The sequence below is a fragment of the Sapajus apella genome, unplaced genomic scaffold (genome assembly GCF_009761245.1).
Source record: "Sapajus apella isolate SASKATOON/1434 unplaced genomic scaffold, GSC_monkey_1.0 scaffold124, whole genome shotgun sequence".
NCBI lineage: Eukaryota > Metazoa > Chordata > Mammalia > Primates > Cebidae > Sapajus > Sapajus apella.
In genome coordinates, this window is record NW_022437064.1 from 1,236,046 (window position 1) to 1,258,364 (window position 22,319).

General features: G+C 36.8%; 1 protein-coding gene across 4 annotated transcripts in view; it reads right to left on the minus strand.

Annotated features, from left to right (window-relative positions):
* The window catches only part of BANK1 (B cell scaffold protein with ankyrin repeats 1), a 307,020-nt gene that overhangs the window by 115,729 nt on the left and 168,972 nt on the right, over nucleotides 1-22,319 (minus strand). The gene's annotated exons all lie outside the window — the stretch shown is intronic.

The window sequence follows — 22,319 nt, forward strand, 5'->3', positions numbered from 1 at the left end:
GGAAACGGGCGATCAGGCTCGGCTGGCCCCACCCCCACTAAAGAACAGCAACCAGAAACTCTGGATTGAGAGTTTCACAGCAAGCACAGCTGAACCCGGGACGGTCCAGCTCTGTGGGGGAGGCGCATCCGCCATTACCGAGGCAGCCCGCCGTTGCCAAGGCAACCCGCCATTGCTGAGGCAGCCCGCCGTTGCCAAGGCAACCCGCCACAGCAGACTCCGCCCCAACAGAGGCGAGCCACCATCACCAAAGCAGTTCTAACTACACCCATATAAACAGGACTGCAGGGAAGTTCACTGGGCAGCTGGGCGGAGCCCACAGCAGCTCAGCAAAGCTGCTATAGGCCTACAGTGACTAGGCTGCCTCCTTGCTGGGCTGGAGGGAAAAAAAAAAAAAAAAAGAAGGCGGCAGCATAACGGAAACTCGTAAATAAAGCCCCAAATCCCTGGGACAGAGCACCAGGGAACAAAAAGCAGTTTATGAGTACTGCTGCAGCAGACCTAAAAGTACTTGCCCAGCAGCTCTGAATGAACAACAACAGAGCTTGCAGCTCACCATTTGAGCTCCTATAAAGAAGAGACCGTCTCCTCAAGCAGCTCCCTGACCCCTATATATCCAAAGAGACACCTCATAAAAGAGAGATCAGATTGACACTAGGCAGGTATCCATCTGGGACAAAGATAGCAGAAGAAGAAAACTGGTAACAACCCTTGCTGTTCAGCAGCTGCTGCAGGTGAACCCCAGGCAAGCAGGGCCTGGAGTGAACCTCAGCAGACCTACAGCAGAGGGGCCAGACTGTCAGAAGGAAAACCAAGAAACAGAAATAACCTCATCATCAACAAACAGAACGTCAATCTGAAAGATTTGAGACCCAATCTGAAAGCCAACAACCACAAAGTCGACAGGTGGATAAATCCTTAAAATGGGAAGAAACCAGTGCAAAAAGAATGAAAACACCCGAAACCAGAACACCTCTCCTCCTAAAAGGGATCACAACTCCTCACCAGCAAGGGAACAAAGTTGGAGGGAGAACGAGTGTGATGAAATGACAGAATCAGACTTCAGAAGGTGGGTAGTAAGAAACTTCTGTGAACTTAAAGAACATGTTCTAACCAAATGCCAAGAAACTAAGAGCCTTGAAAAAAGATTTGACGAAATGCTAACAAGAATGGACAAAATAGAAAGGAATATAAGTGAATTGATGGAGCTGAAAAACGCAACACGAGAACTTCGTGAAGCATGCACAAGTATCAACAGCCGAATGGACCAAGCAGAAGAAAGGATATCAGAGGTCGAAGATCAACTCAATGAAATAAAATGGGAAGGCAAGACTGGAGAAAAAAGGGTAGAAAGGAATGAACAAAATCTCCAAGAAATGTGGGACTATGGGAAAAGACCTAATCTACGTTTGATAGGCGTACCCGAATGCGACGAAGAGAATGAATCCAAGCTGGAAAATACTCTTCAGGATATTATCCAGGAAAACTTCCCCAACCTAGCAAGGCAGGCAAACATTCAAGTCCAGGAAATACAGAGAACACCACAAAGATATTCGTCAAGAAGGGCAACCCCAAGGCACATAATCGTCAGATTCACCAGGGTCGAAATGAAGGAGAAAATACTAAGGGCAGCCAGAGAGAAAGGTCAGGTTACCCATAAAGGGAAGCCCATCAGACTCACAGCAGATCTCTCAGCAGAAACCCTACAAGCCAGAAGAGAGTGGGGGCCAATATTCAACATCCTTAAAGAAAAGAACTTTCAACCCAGAATCTCCTATCCAGCCAAACTAAGCTTCATAAGTGAAGGAAAAATAAAATCCTTTGGGAACATGCAAGTACTCAGAAACTTTGTCACCACCAGGCCAGCTCTACAAGAGCTCCTTAAAGAGCCTCTACACATATAAAGGAACAACAAGTACCAGCTCAACTAAAGGGCAAAACAGCCAGCTAGCACCAAAATGGCAGTATCAAATTCGCACATAACAATATTAACCCTAATTGTAAATGGACTAAATGCCCCAATCAAAAGACACAGACTGGCAAATTGGATACAAAGACAAAACCCATCGGTGTGCTGTATCCAGGAAACCCATCTCACATGCAAGGATACACAAAGACTCAAAATAAAGGGATGGAGGAAGATTTACCAAGCAAATGGAGAGCAAAAAAAAGCAGGAGTTGCAATTCTCATCTCTGATAAATTAGACTTTAAAGCAACAAAGATCATAAGAGACAAAGAGGGACATTACATAATGGTAAAAGGATCAATGCAACAAGAAGAGCTAACGATCCTAAATATGTATGCACCCAATACAGGAGCACCCAGATACATAAGGCAAGTTCTTAATGACTTACAAAGAGACTTAGACTCCCACACAATAATAGTGGGAGACTTTAACACCCCATTGTCAACATTAGACAGATCAACCAGACAGAAAATTAACAAGGATATCCAGGACTTGAACTCAGACCTGGACCAAGCAAACCTAATAGACATTTACAGAACTGTCCACCCCAAATCCACAGAATATACATTCTTCTCAGCACCACATCACACCTACTCTAAAATTGACCACATAATTGGGAGTAAATCACTCCTCAGCAAATGCAAAAGAACGGAAATCGTAACAAACAGTCTCTCAGACCACAGTGCAATCAAGTTAGAACTCAGAATTCAAAAACTAACTCAGAACCGCACAGCTTCATGGAAACTGAACAACTTGCTCTTGAATGTTGACTGGATAAACAATGAAATGAAGGCAGAAATAAAGATGTTCTTCGAAACCAACGAGAATGAAGACACAACATACCAGAATCTCTGGGACACATTTAAAGCAGTCTCTAGAGGAAAATATATAGCAATAAGTGCCCACATGAGAAGCAAGGAGAGATCAAAAATTGACACCCTATCGTCAAAACTGAAAGAGCTAGAGGAGCAAGATAAAAAAAAACTCAAAGTCTAGCAGAAGACAAGTAATAGCTAAGATCAGAGCAGAACTGAAGGAGATAGAGACACAAAAAACCCTTCAAAAAATCAATAAATCCAGGAGCTGGTTTTTTGAAAAGATCAACAAAATAGACAGACCACTATCCAGATTAATAAAAAAGAAAAGAGAGAATAACCAAATCGATGCAATAAAAAACGATCAAGGGGATATCACCACAGATTCCACAGAAATTCAAACCATCATCAGAGATTATTACAAACAACTCTACACACACAAACTAATAAACCTGGAAGAAATGGATAAATTCCTGGACACTTGCCTCCTGCCAAGCCTAAACCAGGAAGAAGCCGAAACCCTGAACAGACCCATAACAAGGTCTGAAGTTGAGGCAGCAATTAAGAGCTTACCACCCAAAAAAAGCCCAGGTCCAGATGGGTTCACAGCTGAATTCTACCAGACATACAAAGAGGAGCTGGTACCATTTCTTCTGAAACTATTCCAAACAATACAAAAAGAGGGAATTCTTCCCAAATCATTTTATGACACTAACATCATCCTGATTCCAAAACCCGGCAGAGACTCAACAAGAAAAGAAAACTTCAGGCCAATATCCATGATGAACATAGATGCAAAAATCTTCAATAAAATACTGACAAGCCGATTGCAACAGCACATCAAAAAGCTTATCCACCATGATCAAGTAGGCTTCATCCCGGGGATGCAAGGCTGGTTCAACATAAGCAAGCCTATAAACGTAATTCACCACATAAACAGAACCAAAGACGAAAACCACATGATTATCTCAACTGATGCAGAGAAGGCCTTTGACAAAATTCAACAGCCCTTTATGCTAAAAACACTCAATAATCTAGGTATCGATGGAACGTATCTCAAAATAATAAAAGCTATTTATGACAAACCAACAGCCAATATCATACTGAATGGGCAAAAACTGGAAGCATTCCCCTTGAAATGTGGCACCAGGCAAGGATGCCCGCTCTCACCACTGCTATTCAATATAGTATTAGAAGTTCTAGCCAGAGCAATCAGGCAAGAAAAAGAAATAAAGAGCATTCAAATAGGAAAGGAGGAAGTCAAATTGTCTCTATTTGCAGACGACATGATTGTATATCTAGAAGACCCCATCATCTCAGCCCCAAACCTCCTGAAACTGATAAGCAAGTTCAGCAAAGTCTCAGGATACAAAATCAATGTGCAAAAATCACATGCATTCCTATACACCAATGACAGACTTAAAGAGAGCCAAATCAAGAACAAACTTCCATTCACAATTGCCACAAAGAGAATAAAATACCTAGGAATACAGCTAACAAGGAAGGTAAAGGACCTCTTCAAGGAGAACTACAAGCCACTGCTCAATGAAATAAGAGAGGACACAAACAGATGGAGAAACATTCCATGTTCATGGTTAGGAAGAATCAATATCGTGAAAATGGCCATACTGCCCAAAGTAATTTACAGATTCAATGCTATCCCCATCAAGCTACCAATGACCTTCTTTGCAGAACTGGAAAAAACCACCTTAAACTTCATATGCAACCACAACAGAGCCTGCATAGCCAAGTCAATTCTAAGCAAAAAGAACAAAGCGGGAGGCATCACACTACCAGACTTCAAACTATACTACAAGGCTACAGTAATCAAAACAGCATGGTACTGGTACCAAAACAGAGATATAGACCAATGGAACAGAACAGAGGTCTCGGAGGCAACACAACATATCTACAACCATCTGATTTTTGACAAACCAGTCAAAAACAAGCAATGGGGAAAGGATTCCCTGTTCAATAAATGGTGTTGGGAAAGCTGGCTAGCCATGTGCAGAAAGCAGAAACTGGACCCCTTCCTACCACCTTACACTAAAATTAACTCCAGATGGATTAAAGACTTAAACATAAGACCTAACACCATAAAAACCCTAGAAGAAAATCTAGGCAAAACCATTCAGGACGTAGGTGTAGGCAAGGACTTCATGACCAAAACACCAAAAGCATTGACAACAAAAGCCAGAATAGACAAATGGGACCTAATCAAACTCCACAGCTTCTGCACAGCAAAAGAAACAATCATTAGAGTGAATCGGCAACCAACAGATTGGGAAAAAATTTTTGCAGTTTACCCATCTGATATCCAGAATTTACAAAGAACTAAAACAGATTTCCAAGAAAAAAACTAACAAGCCCATTCAAAAGTGGGCAAAGGATATGAACAGACATTTTACAAAAGAAGACATACGTGAGGCCAACAAACATATGAAAAAATGCTCATCATCACTGGTCATCGGAGAAATGCAAATCAAAACTACATTGAGATACCATCTCACGCCAGTTAGAATGGTGATCATTAAAAAATCTGGAGACAACAGATGCTGGAGAGGATGTGGAGAAATAGGAACACTTTTGCACTGTTGGTGGGAGTGTAAATTAGTTCAACCATTGTGGAAGACAGTGTGGCAATTCCTCAAGGACCTAGAAATAGAAATCCCATTTGACCAGCAATCCCATTACTGGGTATATATCCAAAGGATTACAAATCGTTGTACTATAAGGACACGTGAACACGAATGTTCATTGCAGCACTGTTTACAATAGCAAAGACCTGGAACCAACCCAAATGCCCATCGACGATAGACTGGATAGGGAAAATGTGGCACATATACACCATGGAATATTATGCAGCCATCAAAAACGATGAGTTAGGGTCCTTTGTAGGGACATGGATGAACCTGGAAACCATCATTCTCAGCAAACTGACAGAAGAGCAGAAGATCAAACAGTGCATGTTCTCGCTCATAGGCAGGTGTTGAACAATGGGAACACATGGACACAGGGAGGGGAGCACTACACACTGGGGTCAGTTGGGGGGAAATAAGGGAGGGACGGTGGGGGGTGGGAAGCTGGGGAGAGATAGCAAGGGGAGAAATGCCAGATGTAGGTGATGGGGAGGAAGGCAGCAAATCACACTGCCACGTGTGTTCCTATGCAACAATTTTGCATGTTCTTCACATGTACCCCAAAACCTAAAATGCAATAAAATAAATAAATGGGAAAAAAAAGAATTGTCATCCTGATCCTCCAATTAAGTTAATAGACAATAAGGTGGAGGAATAGGCCACATCACAAGAATATCTTGATTTAACAAATAACAACAAACTTTATGATGAAGAGGACACAAATAGTTGCACTTACTGACCACAGCGACAAAAATAATTTTTGAGCTAATCTGTGTCATTAGGGCTGTTTAAAATATTTTGATGCTCCTCTTTAGGGCACATCATGATGTTGGACTGCACTTGTGTCTCCTCCTTGAGTTGGGGTTGGCCATGTGCCTTGCTTTGTCAGGAAACCTTAAGAACCAGTGCGTGATTCACCACATTCCCTTCCTTCTGCTGCAAGAAGCGTGGAAATATGAGTAATGATGAAGTCTGCCAGGCTGGGTCCTTAGTGATTATGATAAGCAGAATCTCCAACCTGAACTGCACTCAATGTGCAGTGTATATTAAGTGTCATTTTTAACCACTGAGAGTTATATGTTTTCTCTTATTGCAGCTAGCCTATCCTGACTGAAACAGCATTTCTTGGAATTCAGGACTTTCTTCATCATGGACTACACGCATCAGACTTAATTAAATGCACAAAATCTGGATGATTGTCACAACACTAAAGTAATTTTCCTTTCTAATTCATAATTTGCTGATTCATATTATTACTTGTTATAATAGAAATAAATTGAATACTGCATTTTGTAAAATAATCCTACCTGAATATTCCAGTAAATTTCAGGTTGCATACAAAAACTCTGATGCTTCTAAATCTTTTACAAGTTGCCCATATGAAATGCCTGTTTTGACTAAGTTTGCAGATATTTTCTTAACACTCTTGCTCTAAAGAATAAGATTTTCAGAAGCAGAAGTTATAAAATTGACAAAACTCAGATAAATTTTATGATATTCATAGGAAGCATATGGCATTCTAGTGATAAGCAAATGAAATTTATAATTGCAAATTAAAATACGATGTTTATTTGGCATGTGAAGGGAGCAAACCTGGACTCTTTATTATCTAAAATTTCCATTTAGATATATTTATGCTCAAAGCAGAAAATTGTGAAATCAGTACTTTACTCTGGCTAGAAAATTAAAGAAAATGTCAGGATGCCAATTCTACATGTACTCACTGAATTAAATATTCCATTAAAATAACTCAAAATCTCTTCAGCCATCTTTTTGCGTATTATTTTTGTGTATTCTTTGCCAGCATTAATCAGAATCCTGGATAGTTCAATATTTTCCCAGTCCATAGGAAAGTCTCAGACTTAGAAGATTAGTTTAGAAAAAGGAGAAACCTAACCCCTACTCTCAGCATCTTGTGTTATTACTATCGACTTTCCCTGTGGCACTGAAGTATAGATCCAGAGACAGCCAAGCTGTATTTGGAATACTGAAAAGAGGCAACAAAGAGCAGTATCTCTAATTCACTGCTTATGACCACAGAACTTTAGATCTTTGGACAAACTGAAAACCTGAGCTGTTTGTTTAAATGCCCTTCAGTGCTAGTTTATATACATACCAGGTGCTGAAAATTATTTGCTGAATGAATTAATGTCTAATCAGGTTCTTCCCCTGATTTGGGGAGGATATATTGTGCAAAAAGGTCTTTGAGAAAAGACCTTATGAAAAAGAGAGTCTAAAAGAAGGAATAGCATATCTGAATGCGGAAATTGGCAGAGAAAAAGGATAGACATTATCAAACACCATTAGTTGTTATAATCAGTCACTATTTCCATTCTCATTATAATATAAATATTCATTTATTTATTCATTTAATAAAGAGTGATTGATCATTTGCCACATCCTTGATCTGTGCTCACCACCACGGATAAAGAGCAGAAACAGCCTTCACAAAGATTTCAGCTTATCAGAAAATCCAGCAAATAAAACAAATGATAATTCCACCTAACATTGAGTGTTCTTGCTAGCCACTAATAAAACCACTTTTAATGCATTAACTCATTTAGTCCTTGCAATAATCTTATGAAGGTGGCAATTTTATTATTCGCACTGCCACTTTATAGATGAGGAAACAGACAGAATCATCTCTGGAAAATAACTACTAAGAGGCAGAGCAAACTTTTAAACCAAAGCAGTCTGCCTGCACATCCCATGCTCTAACCACCATATTCTACAGTCTTTCTAATGAACTGTAATAGTTTTAAGACATGAGTAAATATAAAAAGCAGTAAGCCTTTATGATGTGCATAATTTAGTCTAGATTTACATGAACAACTCATCTGTAATTGGGGATCTGATGAAGTTAAATAATTTATATCACTGCTCTTGGTCTGCATAAAAGGAAAAAAATAGCTAAACATGTTTAATGACAATGGAAATGTTATCTCCAAATCTAGTTATATAGTTCATTTAAAATAAGCTTTGATGAACTCTCCTATCATAGTAGAATCTACCTGTGAAGTCACTTCTTCCTTCTAAAGATTTTGGAGAATTTTTCCACGGACATTTCTGAAAATGGCTTTAGAATAAAGCAGATTTTTCCCCCCAGTATCTCTCTCTCTTTTGTTAAGCAATTGGGAAGTCATGTTTATTATTTTGGCTTGTAGGTTACAATGAGCACACTGCATCTAAATGTTACTTTTTTTTTTTTTTTTTTTTTTGAGACGGAGTTCAACAAGTTCGCTCTTGTTGCCCAGGTTGGAGTGCAATGGTGCGATCTTGGCTCACTGCAACCTCTGCCTCCCAGGTTCAAGAGATTCTCCTGCCTCAGCCTCTCAAGCAGCTGGAATTACAGGTGCCTGCCACCATGCCTGGCTAATTTTTAAAAATTTATTTATTTTCAGTAGAAATGGGATTTCACCATGTTGGCTAGGCTAGTCTCAAACTCCTGACCTCTGGTACAGAGCTATATTCTCAAGATGAAACTTTGATAATGAAACAGTCAGTATCACCACGAGTAGAATAGAATCTCAACAAGATATAACACAAGAGCTACAGTTTAAAGTGTAATAGATATAGGACCATATAACATTACTGGGAAAAATCTGTTGCTGCACAAAAAGCTATTGGAGACCACAGAATTACCTGTCACAGTGGAAGTTTGTTATTATCAGTCCACTGTTGGCAATCTTACTTTCAAGCTCAGAAGCTAGTGATGACATGAGATTAAACTTTCACTGCTCTAGTGACTAAACTGATGAAAAGGTAGGAGGTATTATGAACATTCCAACTCATCTCTCTGCTTTGTGTCCAATGTGGTAGAAATTTTATACTATTTAGGTAGGTTGTTTGGAAACATGTTTATGATTTTGAGAGGTGAATGTTTATACTAAAACCAGTGAAAGGAGCTAGTAGCTAAATGCTGCCCTTCATGACTGAGGAATAGAAAACAAATATTGTTTCAGTTGAATTGTCCCCACTCAGTTAGGTTTTTTGACAAATAAAACAGGATTATTACATAGAAAAGAAGCAGAGAAAGCATTTAAATATTTCTAAGTAGAATATTTCTTATTTAAATTCATTTAATAAGATATTCTTTCTCTCCTTGAGACAATAAGCATTTATTGAACACCTACCCCATGCCAGCTACTAGGTTCAATTAACACAACAATAATCATTAATACCAAGTAAAAAACTATGTTGTTAAAACCTTTCAGTGTTAAATGATTTATAATAATTGGAATATCCCTTTTTACAGAACATTGGTCTTAAATTGAGTAGCTAGTTAGGATTAGGGAAGTCAATTAGCTCTCTGACTCAATTTTGCCGTTTAAAAAATGGACCTACTATAATATGATTGTCTTTTTTATTCCATAGACTATGTAGAAATGTTTTATATGCAAAAGATAATATTACTTTTGTTTCCATTTATAAAACTCAATAATATAACATTAGCCACCATGAAATGAGCTATATTATATGTGACTCTGGGGATGTTTTCATAATGTGAAAAATTGCCAGTGAACTCAAAAACTTATGAAAGTAATGTATAATGACTATTTTCCACCATTAAAGGAAAATTTAGCATTTCCTGGAATTTCTACGTCATAAAATAGTTATTTACTGATCATCTATTCCTATAAAAAAAATACCTCAGGCAGGAAAGTTTAGTGAAAAAGGCAGTAGAATTTAGGGGCTCAGGAAAGAAGCTTTGGACTCAGTCATGTTTAAATTTCAACAATGCAATGTATTGACTGTATTGACATTGAGCAACTTACTTAATATAAGCTGAAGTTTCCTATTCTGTAAAATAAAGATAATAAGATCTACTCGGTAAGTTTTTTTGAAGGTTAAGTATTTGTATAAATAAAGTAAAAATCTATGATGGTTTTATTTTTTATTTTTATTTTTTATTTTTTGGAGACGGAGTTTCACTCTCTTTGCCCAGGCTGGATTGCAATGGCGTAATCTTGGCTCACTGCAACTTCCCCCTCCCAGATTCAGGCAATTCTCCTGCCTTAGCCTCCTGAGTAGCTGGGATTACAGGCATGCACCACCATGACTGGCTAATTTTGTATTTTCGGTAGAGACAGGGTTTCTCCATGTTGGTCAGGCTGGTCTCGAACTCCCAGCCTCAGGCGATCTGCCCACCTTGGCTTCCCAAAGTACTGGGATTATAAGCATGAGCCACTGCGCCAGGCAGATCTATGGTTTTAATTTTTAATTATAAATAGATAATATACAATTATGTAAATGTATAAGGCACAAAGTGGTATTACGATTTATTAACACAATGTGGAATAATTTAAGAAACTAAACGTATCCATCACCTCAAATACTTAACACTGTCTTTTGGTGAACATTTGAAATGTACTCTTAGCTAATTTGGAATATACAATATTTTGTTATTAACTGTATTTACCATGTTGTGTAATAGAGCTAAAAAATTTAAAAACCCACCACATATTCCTCTTGTCTGAGATTTTGTACCTTGTGGCCATCATCTGCCCTTTTCAACCCTCAGCCTGCATAACCACTATTCTATTCTCTCCACATGTGAGAACATGCAGTATTTGTCTTTCAGTGCTTGGCTTATTTCTGTTACCTCACAACAAACAAAACACACAACTATCTGTTACAGTGGAAGTTTGTAATTATCAGTCCATTGCTGGAAATCTTACTTTATGTGCACGTGAGAGGGATTAAAATTTGAGATTACTTTTTATAAGGTTAAGTTCTATTGCCTCTGTAAATTCTAGATTAGTTATGACAAGAGCTGTGCATTTTAGGTATAAGGTCATGGTTATTTGGGGAATTGATATGGGCGTAATGCTGTTGGACATGAGAGATCTGGCAAGAATACTCCTGATTGCTAAACATTGAATTGAGTTAATTAGAAGGGGGATTATTCTCATTGGTGACAAATAGGGCTGTGAAGCAAGGTTGTCCCAAGAATGCAAAGAAAATAATTCCAGTACTGTAGACAGCTTTTTGGGACGTGGCAATGAATGTAATTAAGAGGGCTCAGGTGTTAGTAAATGACATGTTTGCAGTTTCAATAATAAGGTTTTTGGAGTAAAGATTCTCTGTTAGAACCAATAAATAAATACAGTAAAGTTACAGGATACAGTATCAAAACACATCATTAGCATTTCTATACAAAGGAATGTATAGAATAAACTACCCAAAAAGGAACTAGCCAATTAATAAATTTATTCAATCAACTATCCAAAAGAGAAATCAAGGGAAAAAAATCCCAATTACAATAGCTATAAAAAAAGATTTAATAATAAATTTAATCAAAAAGGTAAAATACACTGAAAACTATTAAACATTCACAAAATAATTGAGGAAGACAGAATTGAGACAGCCCACATTCATGGATTTAAGTAATACTGTTAAAATGTCCACACTATCCAAAGCAATTTACAGATTCAATACCATTCCTATCAAAATTTAATGTCATTTTTCATAGGAGTAGAAAAAACAATCCTAAAGTTAATATGGAAACACAAAGAATCCAAAATAGCCAAGGCAATATTGCACAAAAAGAATGAAGTAGAAGTATCACACTACCTGATTTAAAATTATACTACAAATCTGTGGTAATTAAATGGCATGGTACTGGCAAAAAAAAAAAAGTATCAATCAATGGAACAGAACAGATAGCCCAGAATAGAACTAATGCATGTATGATCAACTAATTTTCAACAAAGCTGCAAGAATACATAACGGGAAAAGAACAGTCATTTCAATAGATGGTGTTGGGAAAAGTGGATACAGCTGCATGCCAAAGAATGAAATTGGACCCTCATCTCACACTATATACAAAAATTGACTTGAAGTGGATTAAAGGCTGAAACGTAAAACCAGAAACTGTGAAACTGCTGGAGGAAAACATGGGGAAAATTACATGACATTGATTTGGGCAATGGTTTTTTGGATTTGGCCACCAAAACACAGGCAACATAAGCAAAAATAAACAACAAATTACCTCAAACTAAACAGGTTTTGCACAGCAAAGGAAATAATTAAGTGTGGAGAGTTGACCTAGAATAGTTTTAGATGGGAACATACTAGCTATGTTGGTATTGTTGTTTTTTATAAGCAGAAAAGATTTCTGGCTGATTCCCAAGTTTTACCATATGTCTACGTTATCAGAATTTTCACCAAATAGATTCTCACGAATTTTTCTGTTTTTGATACATTTTCTTAATAGAATATTTGGAGACACACTTGATTAAAAGCCACAAAATACCACAGTATCCAGTGGAGTTTACAAAGGCATCCAGTTTTTACCCTAATTTACCTAATTGTCCTTTAGAATGATTTATTGCCCAGAGAGTGATCTGTATACTGAGAAAGTTCAAAGTTTATCAGGTAACACTTTAAGTTATGCTATATATCTTGCTGTTTCCTTTTCTTAATTCATAGAACAGTTCAAATTATGTTATATGAAGAGTTCATCTCAACATCCCACCTGGTCATCTTTGGCAGCACATCTGTGAAGCCTTATTACACGCCTGCATGCTATGGCACAAATGTGACAAACTGTGCACCAGTTACTTGGGTTGTATGTATAGAATCCTGCTAAATAGACATTTTTTTAAATGATTATAGCTGAAAGCCTAAGAAAATCATGTTTCCTTCTCATATCTCACTCTGGGTTGATCCTAAGGAACAAAAAACCAGATTGTACTGATCTTCTCTTATCCACTGTTCGGTTTTCTTTAAGTAAACACCAATCCAGGGAACATGACAGGGTCATGACAGATTTCTCAAGTGGCAATTGTGGAGACTGGCTGGAAGGTTATGAGTGAATGAGCTGACACCCACCATAGCCTCTCTCATTTTCTGATTAATTATAATGCCAAGATGTGCGAGCTATGTGACTTTCCTAAAGTGAATCCTCATCTGAAATGAGGCTAACAGTGTCTTATGTTCAGGCTTGTTTGCTGTTTGGTCGTTGCTTCCTCTCTACTCAAAGATAGTGGTGGTGATAGGACAAAGAAAGAATAAAACAAAAGAAATTGGGGAATTCTCATTTCTGAAACTTTTTCACAATTACTTTAACTTCCCCACTTCTGATTCTTACAGGTAATTCCTAAATATTCAAACCATATTTCATTAAACAATTGCCAAACTTTCTTTCCTCAACTGTCTGCATTACCCTGAAACTCCAATCTCAATTGCTTAACTATAACCATAACCATGGTAAAGAGTAGCTGCTTATTGAATCCCTAATATGCACCAGCCCCTCTAGTCTTCACAACAGTCCTCTGGGAAAACAGTGGCTGACACACAGAAGGAATTCCATTAAAAGTTCAACCTAGAGTCAGCTGGAATGCTGGGAACTTAGAAGACGAAATAGAGGATTAGAGAGGTGAAATAACTTACCCAAGGTCATGCAGCTGGTAAAATCCTTCAAAACTCAAGACTATCTTACTGACTTTGCAGGAGCAAAACAAACATCTTATTACTACTATTGTAGCATTAAAAATCATTCTATACAATAATGGGTCCTAAATACACACTCCCTACAGGAAGACTTCATTGGAAAAATAATAAATAATTTTACTGATCTCTGATTATATGAATTCTATTTGAAAATTACCCCGATAAGAGGAAATCTGAAATGGTCTCTTACCATTTGCTTTGCTAGTGTGGAGCAGGGGAACACCACTACTCTCCCTCTTACTCCACCTGCTAAGGAAGATTGGTTTCCACTCTATCCATAGTAACAAACAGGGTGTCCATTTCATTCATCCTATAATTCTTTAGACTTCATGTACACATGTATGCTTAGCCCAAATACATTTGGACACCAAATTTAGTGAGAAGGTCATTTTTTATTCCAATAAATATTTTCCTCAGTAAACATTTTTTACAAAGAAACTTCTAGGGGATTTGGAAATATTTTACTTTAAAATGGAAGGTAGTGTGTTGTTATAAAATTACTAAAATTTTTAATAACTAACTGGAATTGTTCTTAGTTTATGTAACATTTATCACGACTCTTTTGGCTATGCACATTAATCAAATAATATCTAAAACTTCACTTTTATCAAACGTTTCTCATTATGCAAACTTTTAAACTAATTCATAATTAGTTGCCTAGACATTTTCATTAGCTAGAGACACAATTTCCTTCCCATTTAACTTATAATAGCTAATGGTATAGCATGAACTCCTTGTGTATTTCAGATGACTTAGCTTTCTAGTTTGTTTGTTTTTTTTAAAGACCTTTGCTTTCCATTTCTTCAAGGTCTGGTATAGTTCAGGACTTTGGTCTGACCCTGCTCTCTGTGTTTTGATCTGATTCCCAGAGGAAGCACAGCATCCAATCTTTATCAAATACAAGAAGCTCCAAGTCATACTAAAGCATACTGAGAACAGTCTGTGGTAGAGACAGCTATCCTTCTAATGAGCTCAGATCTCAGACATTATCTCACAACGGCATTCTTTGTCTGTTTTCTGAAACCTGAAACTAACAAACGTCTGGGAAAGGGGCATGGTTTCTCATCTAGACTGTATTACCACCGTCACCTTCGGGTGTTCCCATTCTTAATAACATTTTTAGCATCACATCATTTTCAAAATAGTCTTCCATTATATTGCAGTCAGCTTTTCTCTTTCCTTCTCATGAGTAAGATATCTATTTGTTTGGATTTCCCTCTCTCCACCTCCTACATGAGAAATTTTCTAACATTTGCATGATACATGAGGGAAGAATTCTTACTGATTTTTATCTTTTTCTCTGTAATCCCCTGCAGTTTTAAAACATTTCATTTCACATCTGAATTGACCTCATTTTCTTCTTCAGCAGTGCCCTCATACTTTTGTTCTCTGAGAATAGAGCACCACCCATCACCTTCTTACTTGTCTGCCCCTCTAACTGCAACCAACAGGGCATTCCGTTACTCTCCACTCTGCACTTCCCTTTGAGACAACATTTCAGACACTAGAAAAAAACAACAAAAAAACAAGTTTTCTGTACAACTCCACTTCACGCCTGAATTTTTCTATGTAGACCCAAATCTATCTGAAACTTCCTTTGGATAATCTGTAATATTAGAGTGCCATTTCAGCAGACACATCACAATGTTCTTTACATTCTCTGCCTAAATTGAATATGCCATTTTTGTCTTGTGGCTGTTTGTTTCTCTGCAAATGCCTCCCAGCAATTTTGTGGCTTCCTTATATACTTATTTTAACATTTGTCATATTACATTCAATCCTCAAAGATTAAATCAAACTATTTCTTTCTAGCAATCTAAATTACAGTAAATAAATCTTTTAACGTAAGACTCAATGAGTAACGAATGCCCGCCCCTCCCCTCCATAACCTTTTGTGTGGGCATTTCTTCTTATCATTTGCGGGTATCTTGCATGGATAAGTAATCATTGTTCACTTTTGGGTGCACATTTCCTTCCCTCCTTCAGAGACTCATATGCTTTCCTTCACTTCTTGTTCCTTCTATACCAAGCCTTGGCCAGATTTTTCCTATCTCTTGCTCCTTCTAACGCTGTGTTACTGCAGTTGGTTGATTAAAAACAGTTAACTTTTATGCTTTTGAATCTTATTCTGAGTCATCGTAAAAGTCCTTTGTTTCCATATGACTGTTTAATTTCAACCTCACTTCTTCTAAGGCTCTTCTTTTTATTTTCCATATTACCTTTCATACTTACTACCTCAGACTGGTCCTTTCTTGGGAGTAATAATTAAGTTAAGGTTTAATCCACAAGAAGAGGCATATAAGAGTAGAATTCAGAAAGTCTGGGATATGAAACCTGATTCTGCTCTATATGAGCTGTGTGACCTTAAATCCTTCAGAGAATCTTTTTTTTTTTTTTTTTTTTTTTTCAGTAAAAAAGCAACAAAATTAGTATTTAGTAGAGGCCTGGTGGGTTTATTGAGTTGAATGTAATTTTCTCTGGACTTCCCATGTATTTATTTTCTCTAAATACCTATTCCGCACCCCTTTCCCAATTTGTTTAAATCTATTATTCCCTTTTATGTGCTGCTCTGTACCCTTCAAGTTTTCTACACAGATGCCATCGTATTGTAATTATTTCTCTAGAGACAGAACAGATTGTGATATGGATTCTGGAGACATAAACTTGGGTATAAATCCTGGATCTACATTTTTAAATATCCTTTGTAATTTTCTTGGACTCTCTATGTCTTAGTTCCCTCATCTATAAAATGAGAATTTCAGTAGTACTGATGTCATATGACTATTGTAAATTATGTAACACGTACAAAAGACAGAAAGGTGTCAGACACAGTAATTGCTTAGTAAACATGACTCCCGTTTAACTGTGACACCTTTGATGGCAACATTTCAGTTCCATTCATTTATTTCTCCCAAAAGCAGTATGCATATTACCTTGAATACAGTAAACATTCAATTAATACTTAATAAATTGGACTAACTTGAGTAAAACTAGCTCAAATGCTTTCTGGTTCATTTAAGGCACTTGGAAAATATTTGTTTTCCTTGTGACAACTTTCAATAATTTCCCTGTTGGATGAATGAGCACTGTTATTCTGATTTAGAGAAAGTTTGTCACAGCAAAGCTGTGTATTCCACAGCCTCCTTGGCTGGAACTCAGATGTATGAAATCCAGGTGTTACCAACGTTAAGCTAAGATATGCTGCTTCCTCAGCTGTCTGTGGGTCTTAAGCCCACAAATCTCAAGTCTCTAATTCTGGCCAATGGTAAATATTTCTTATCCTTGAAATTGTTTTCATGTGATTTATCCTCACTTGTGAGCCAAGGCACGAGGTGGCTGATAGTTTGAAATGCGTCTGAGAGCAGCAATAGTCAACAATCCAAATTGGAGGTTCCAATCTATTTCTAAATCAAAGTCTAATTAATTGTCTTTGAATTAAGAGGCATAAGTCCTTGATAAACAAATGGCAAACTACTTGTTTTTCTTCTTTATCCATTTAGAAGCCTGGAAAAACTCAAAAATTGCACTAACCATACTCTATATTAAGTGCTCTCCAAGATGTCTATCACAACCAGATTCAATAATTTATTATTATTATTGACAATCAAATGACACACTTGTGGTCCAACTATTATTTTCACAGATAACAAATGATTGCCTTGCTCCCTGGCATTAAAGGAGGCTTAATAAAAATTTTCTAAAACCAAAGTCAGGTGTTTTTTTTAAAAGCTTCCCTAAACTTGTCTTCTATTTTGTAAAAAAGGAAAAGGAAGGAGAGGGTAAGATGAAGAAAATGTTTGTTAGAAAAAGGAAAAGTAGCATCAACCATTAAGGAAATGATTACAGATACTGTGTTTGAATAGCCTCCTTGAAGTGGTTCACAAAAAATAAATTCGTTTTTTAAAAACCTTATTGCCAATAATAGAACAGAACAAATGATCAAGAACAATAACCTTACGTTAAGAAAAGCCTTCTAATAAAACAAATCTTCTCATGGCATTTTATGATGATAACTTCATTTGGGGTTGATTAAGCAGCAAGCCACAAAGTGAACAGACATTGACCATGGAGACAAGAGGATTATCAAACCTTCCTGAATATCATAAGGCTATGAATTACTTTAAAATGTGTAGTTTAGCATGTTTCATACTATTATCAAATGAAAATTTCTGAAGAAAGGCCATATCAATACAAAAACTGGGAATTACTAGAATATATATGATACATTGGAAAACAGAAAATTCACCTAGGCCTATCTCAGTGGATGTCCAATATGAGAGGTGTGTTTTTGCAGAGAAATTCCATAATACTATGGTATGATAGGAACTACTTTCTGAGACATGAGGTTCACACACCATAAAGGCTGCTGCTTTATAAGCACTGTGCATGACTTTACAGAGATGTGGGCCTAGTTTTTTTCAGTGTCTTAGCCAGGATGCTGTTTTAAGTGACAAAAGGTTAACATAAATAAAATCAGTCTGAAATACTCTTTATATCTCAGATAAACTTTTTTGTAATGATACTGTGCCCTTTAATTAAGAATACACAGGGTTTAACATTATCCAGGGTTTATAACACTGCATGTCACATTTGCTTGAATCTAGGCCTAGAAGTTTTTATACTAATTTTGTGTCACTGTTTTTTTTTTTTTATTTAGGTAGTCACAAATGTAGAAAAATTGCAATGGAGGGTGGTAAAAGACATTTAGTTTCTTCTGGATTTCAAAGTGCCTATCATTTCAGACCAAAAATTCTTTCTTTTTGTTTTTGAGTAAAAGTGCAGATTAAAAGGTAGATGTCTTTCAAATATTAGACATAGGAAGAGGTCAGTATTTTGTGTTCTGTTCTTTCAATAGAATACTTCTTTTTCATTTATTTTAAGTTAATCTCATCTCTAATGGAAAAGATAGCTAAGCCTCTCCATCCCTAAGAAAAAAGAAAAAAATTGCTTCAGCAAAGAAGTCATTTAATAAGGAGCCTCGTGAAAAATGACACCTTGTTATAGCTTTTAATGTAAATGGCTTTTGTAAGTTTCATAATTGAACTTCAAGGTATATACTAGTTAAAACTGTAATATAAAATAACACTATGGACCTATAAAATATAAAATTAAATTACAAAATTAAAATGAACACTTTTTTTCCCCAAAGTAGGGCATTCTAACAGCCAGAAGAGAAAACAATTACGACTCTAGTTCTATAGATAGTTACAGTTTTTTCAGAATTCTGTTGTTTCTGTGGGGCTGTGTGATGGTGCATTTTTAAAGCAAAGTGGCAGTACCATTTGATAGGAAGAAATCAAATAGCATGTTTGATAAGCACATAAGAAGCCACTTCCCCATGTTCTGTTGACCCCATCAGTGACAGATGGCCCACCAAATTTTAGTCTATCCAATTCAGACAATGAAATGAAGTGAAAATGAAACCCCCTAGCTACAACTCTAGGCTCCAGACTTGATATATTCGATTAAATAAAAGCATATATCTTGAGCTCTTTAAAAATATATGAAGAAGCAGCACTAGATGCTGCAGAAGATATAAAGATGACAAAATGATAGTTCCCACTTCCAACGCATGTACAGTCTAACAGTTCATATCAAATGATTTGCACAAAAAAACATGCTATTGGAGCTGTCAATGTAGGAGGAGGTTTCTGAGGAGGAAAAACCAAAATGATATTAAGATTATCAGGAAAGTAGTTTTGGAAGAGATAGAAAGTGAAGAATAGACAGATTGTTGGCAGACTGAAATGGAGAAGTGAGGGAAAGCCTTGCAGGTGGATGGAGCGCACAGATGCAGGAGGGTCAATTCAGTACCAGGTGAGAGAAAAGGCCGCAGGCAGATGATTTGGCTGAAGATGTGTTTCTTTCAAAGTGAAAAGTTTTCCATTATGCTTACTGTTTGAAAAGCATTGTATCTCAAATTAAAATATCACAGGAATCTTATAATGAAAAATATGGAAGCCTAAATGAATTAATGAATAAATAATACACTTTGGTTGAGTGGTAGATCCATACAACAAATCTTTCATCTAAAATTAAAGAGGTAGTATCAAAAGCTGGCTACTAATACCGAGCTCGAAAATATAATAAAAACGGCATTTGTGTAAACAACAGTGTTGCTAGAGAGGATTCTGCTAGGTGTCCAAAGCCGAAAGGAAGAAAATTAGAAATATTATTGAGGGATGTTAAGACAAGTCAAATAATTGGAGAGATATATATCTTAATATCTTATTTATGAATGGAGAGATTTCATATTGTAATGATATCCAAAATATTTAAATTTAAAACAGGTAAATAAGAATGTTAATTGGTAGCTGTAAGTGCAGGAAGACTTATACAGTCTTAGAAATGCCCAATTTATTTATTTATTTTTTTTCTCTTGGAGACAGAGTCTCGTTCTGTTGCCAGGCTGGAGTGCAATGGCGTGATCTCGGCTCACTGCAACCTCCACCTCCCAGGTTCAAGTGATTCTCCTGCCTCAGCCTTCCGAGTAGCTGAGATTACAGGCATGTGCCACCATGCTCTGCTAATTTTTTGTATTTTTAGTGGAGATAGGGTTTCTCCATGTTGGTCAGGCTGGTCTTGAACTCCCTACCTCAGGTGATCTGCCCATCTTGGCCTCATGCCTGGGATTACAGGCATGAGCCATCACGCCCAGCCTGAAAGGCCCAAGTTTCATTGGGAGAATAGAAGTGTGATAATAGCCATGGAGTTTTTGGAAAGAAAGGTTAATACAAGAGAAAATACCTAAGTGGATATCAAAATGCTATAAAGCTCAGGAAATAAGATTATATGGCACTGGTGAAAATCTTAGTAAAGGTTCATCATACCACAAGCCCAAAAATATTAAAAAATCATCACCATGTCACTTGCTATAGAAAGAAGTTCATCACAAATCAATCTGAGCAAAGGTGATTGATATGGAGATATTGACAATATGTGAGAGAACAATCTCCAGGAATGTGTGCTAAGAAAAGACAGATTGCCAGGAAGTGGATGATAGCACCCCACTATACATTTGATTTATATCTCCAACTTGCTTTGTAATCTTTCTGATTACTTCATCAGGAAGGCACCAAAAATGAACTGAAATTAAAAGAATGAAATAGCAATGACAGTGAAATTATCCGTGGTGACTGAACATGCATAAGCAAGCACTTATAGGCCTACCTAAAAATTTTCAAATTTGTTCGGTAAACACTTTAATATAACATTTAGCAGGATAAATTGCTTCCCATCCTGAAGGGACCCCATTGGGTGGAGTTGAGAGATGAAGGGTGAAGCAAAGGATGACAACATTTTAAATAGCACTGCAAAAGAAGTATTGACTTGCTCTTTTTAGTAAAGGACATAAATGATATGAAATACATTTTTCTAATCTGAAACCTTTGGTTTCCTTCTTTACCTAAAGCAAACTGACTTTCAAAAATTTCATTTATTCGCTGTAGATTTTCCTTAAATGACTTCAAAATATTAGTTTGACAGTAAAACCAATGTGATCACAAGAAAAACAGGGAAACTGACAATGAGGAGGATTAAGTTTCTAAGACAAGTAGAAATGTTCTTAGTTAAATGAAAGGAGAATGACCAAAACAAATATGATTTCACTCATCAGGGAATTGAATATGTCAAGTCCTCCCCAAGTTGGCAGCTTAATGCCAGTGGCCCTTTATATGTGAGACTCCCTGGAGTGGCTGAGTAAGCTAACACAGATACACTCAGCATAATAGGCTCAGTCAGGAACATGAGAGTCTGGACATTGTTGACACTAAGTTTTCCTTCTCACAAGAATGACATCACTGTCACCATTTTATTAAACATCTGTGTCCACCTAATCAGAATTTCCTTAAATATTGTATACTGATAGTAGAATCTCAATATAATTCTGTTCATCATGAAAGATTTTAGCTTCATCTCTGGATATCTTCCACTCAATACCTTTATTTGCATTGAATGGCCAATAGTGTTTCTCCATGTAATCCTAATTCAGTGATCAAAAACCGGGAAAGGGGATTTTAGAAGGAACATCATTATTCCCCCATTATTATGTTCACATAATAATGATGTTCATCATTATTATGTGAACATCATATTCACATATTTTCAGCATCTGACTAATATTAACTCCTTTTCTCTTGTTTCTCAAGTCAGAAACATGGAGATAAGATGGTTTTTTAAAAAGGGCTTTAGTGATCATCTAATTAATTCAGTTTATCTTGCAGAAATTGAGTCCCTGAGAGGTGACTTACCTGGAATCAGAGAACTTGTTAGAAGAGGCAGTGATAACAATCCTGCTGTTTTACTCCTAGTCTTTTCTCCTTACGTGTATGGATTAATTGAATAGTTACTTAACTTGTTGGTGACTTAATCTTACATAGTTATGCTTTTAAAATTGCTTACTGATTCATGAACTTTTGATATGTCTGAGCAAAGCTAGACAAAAC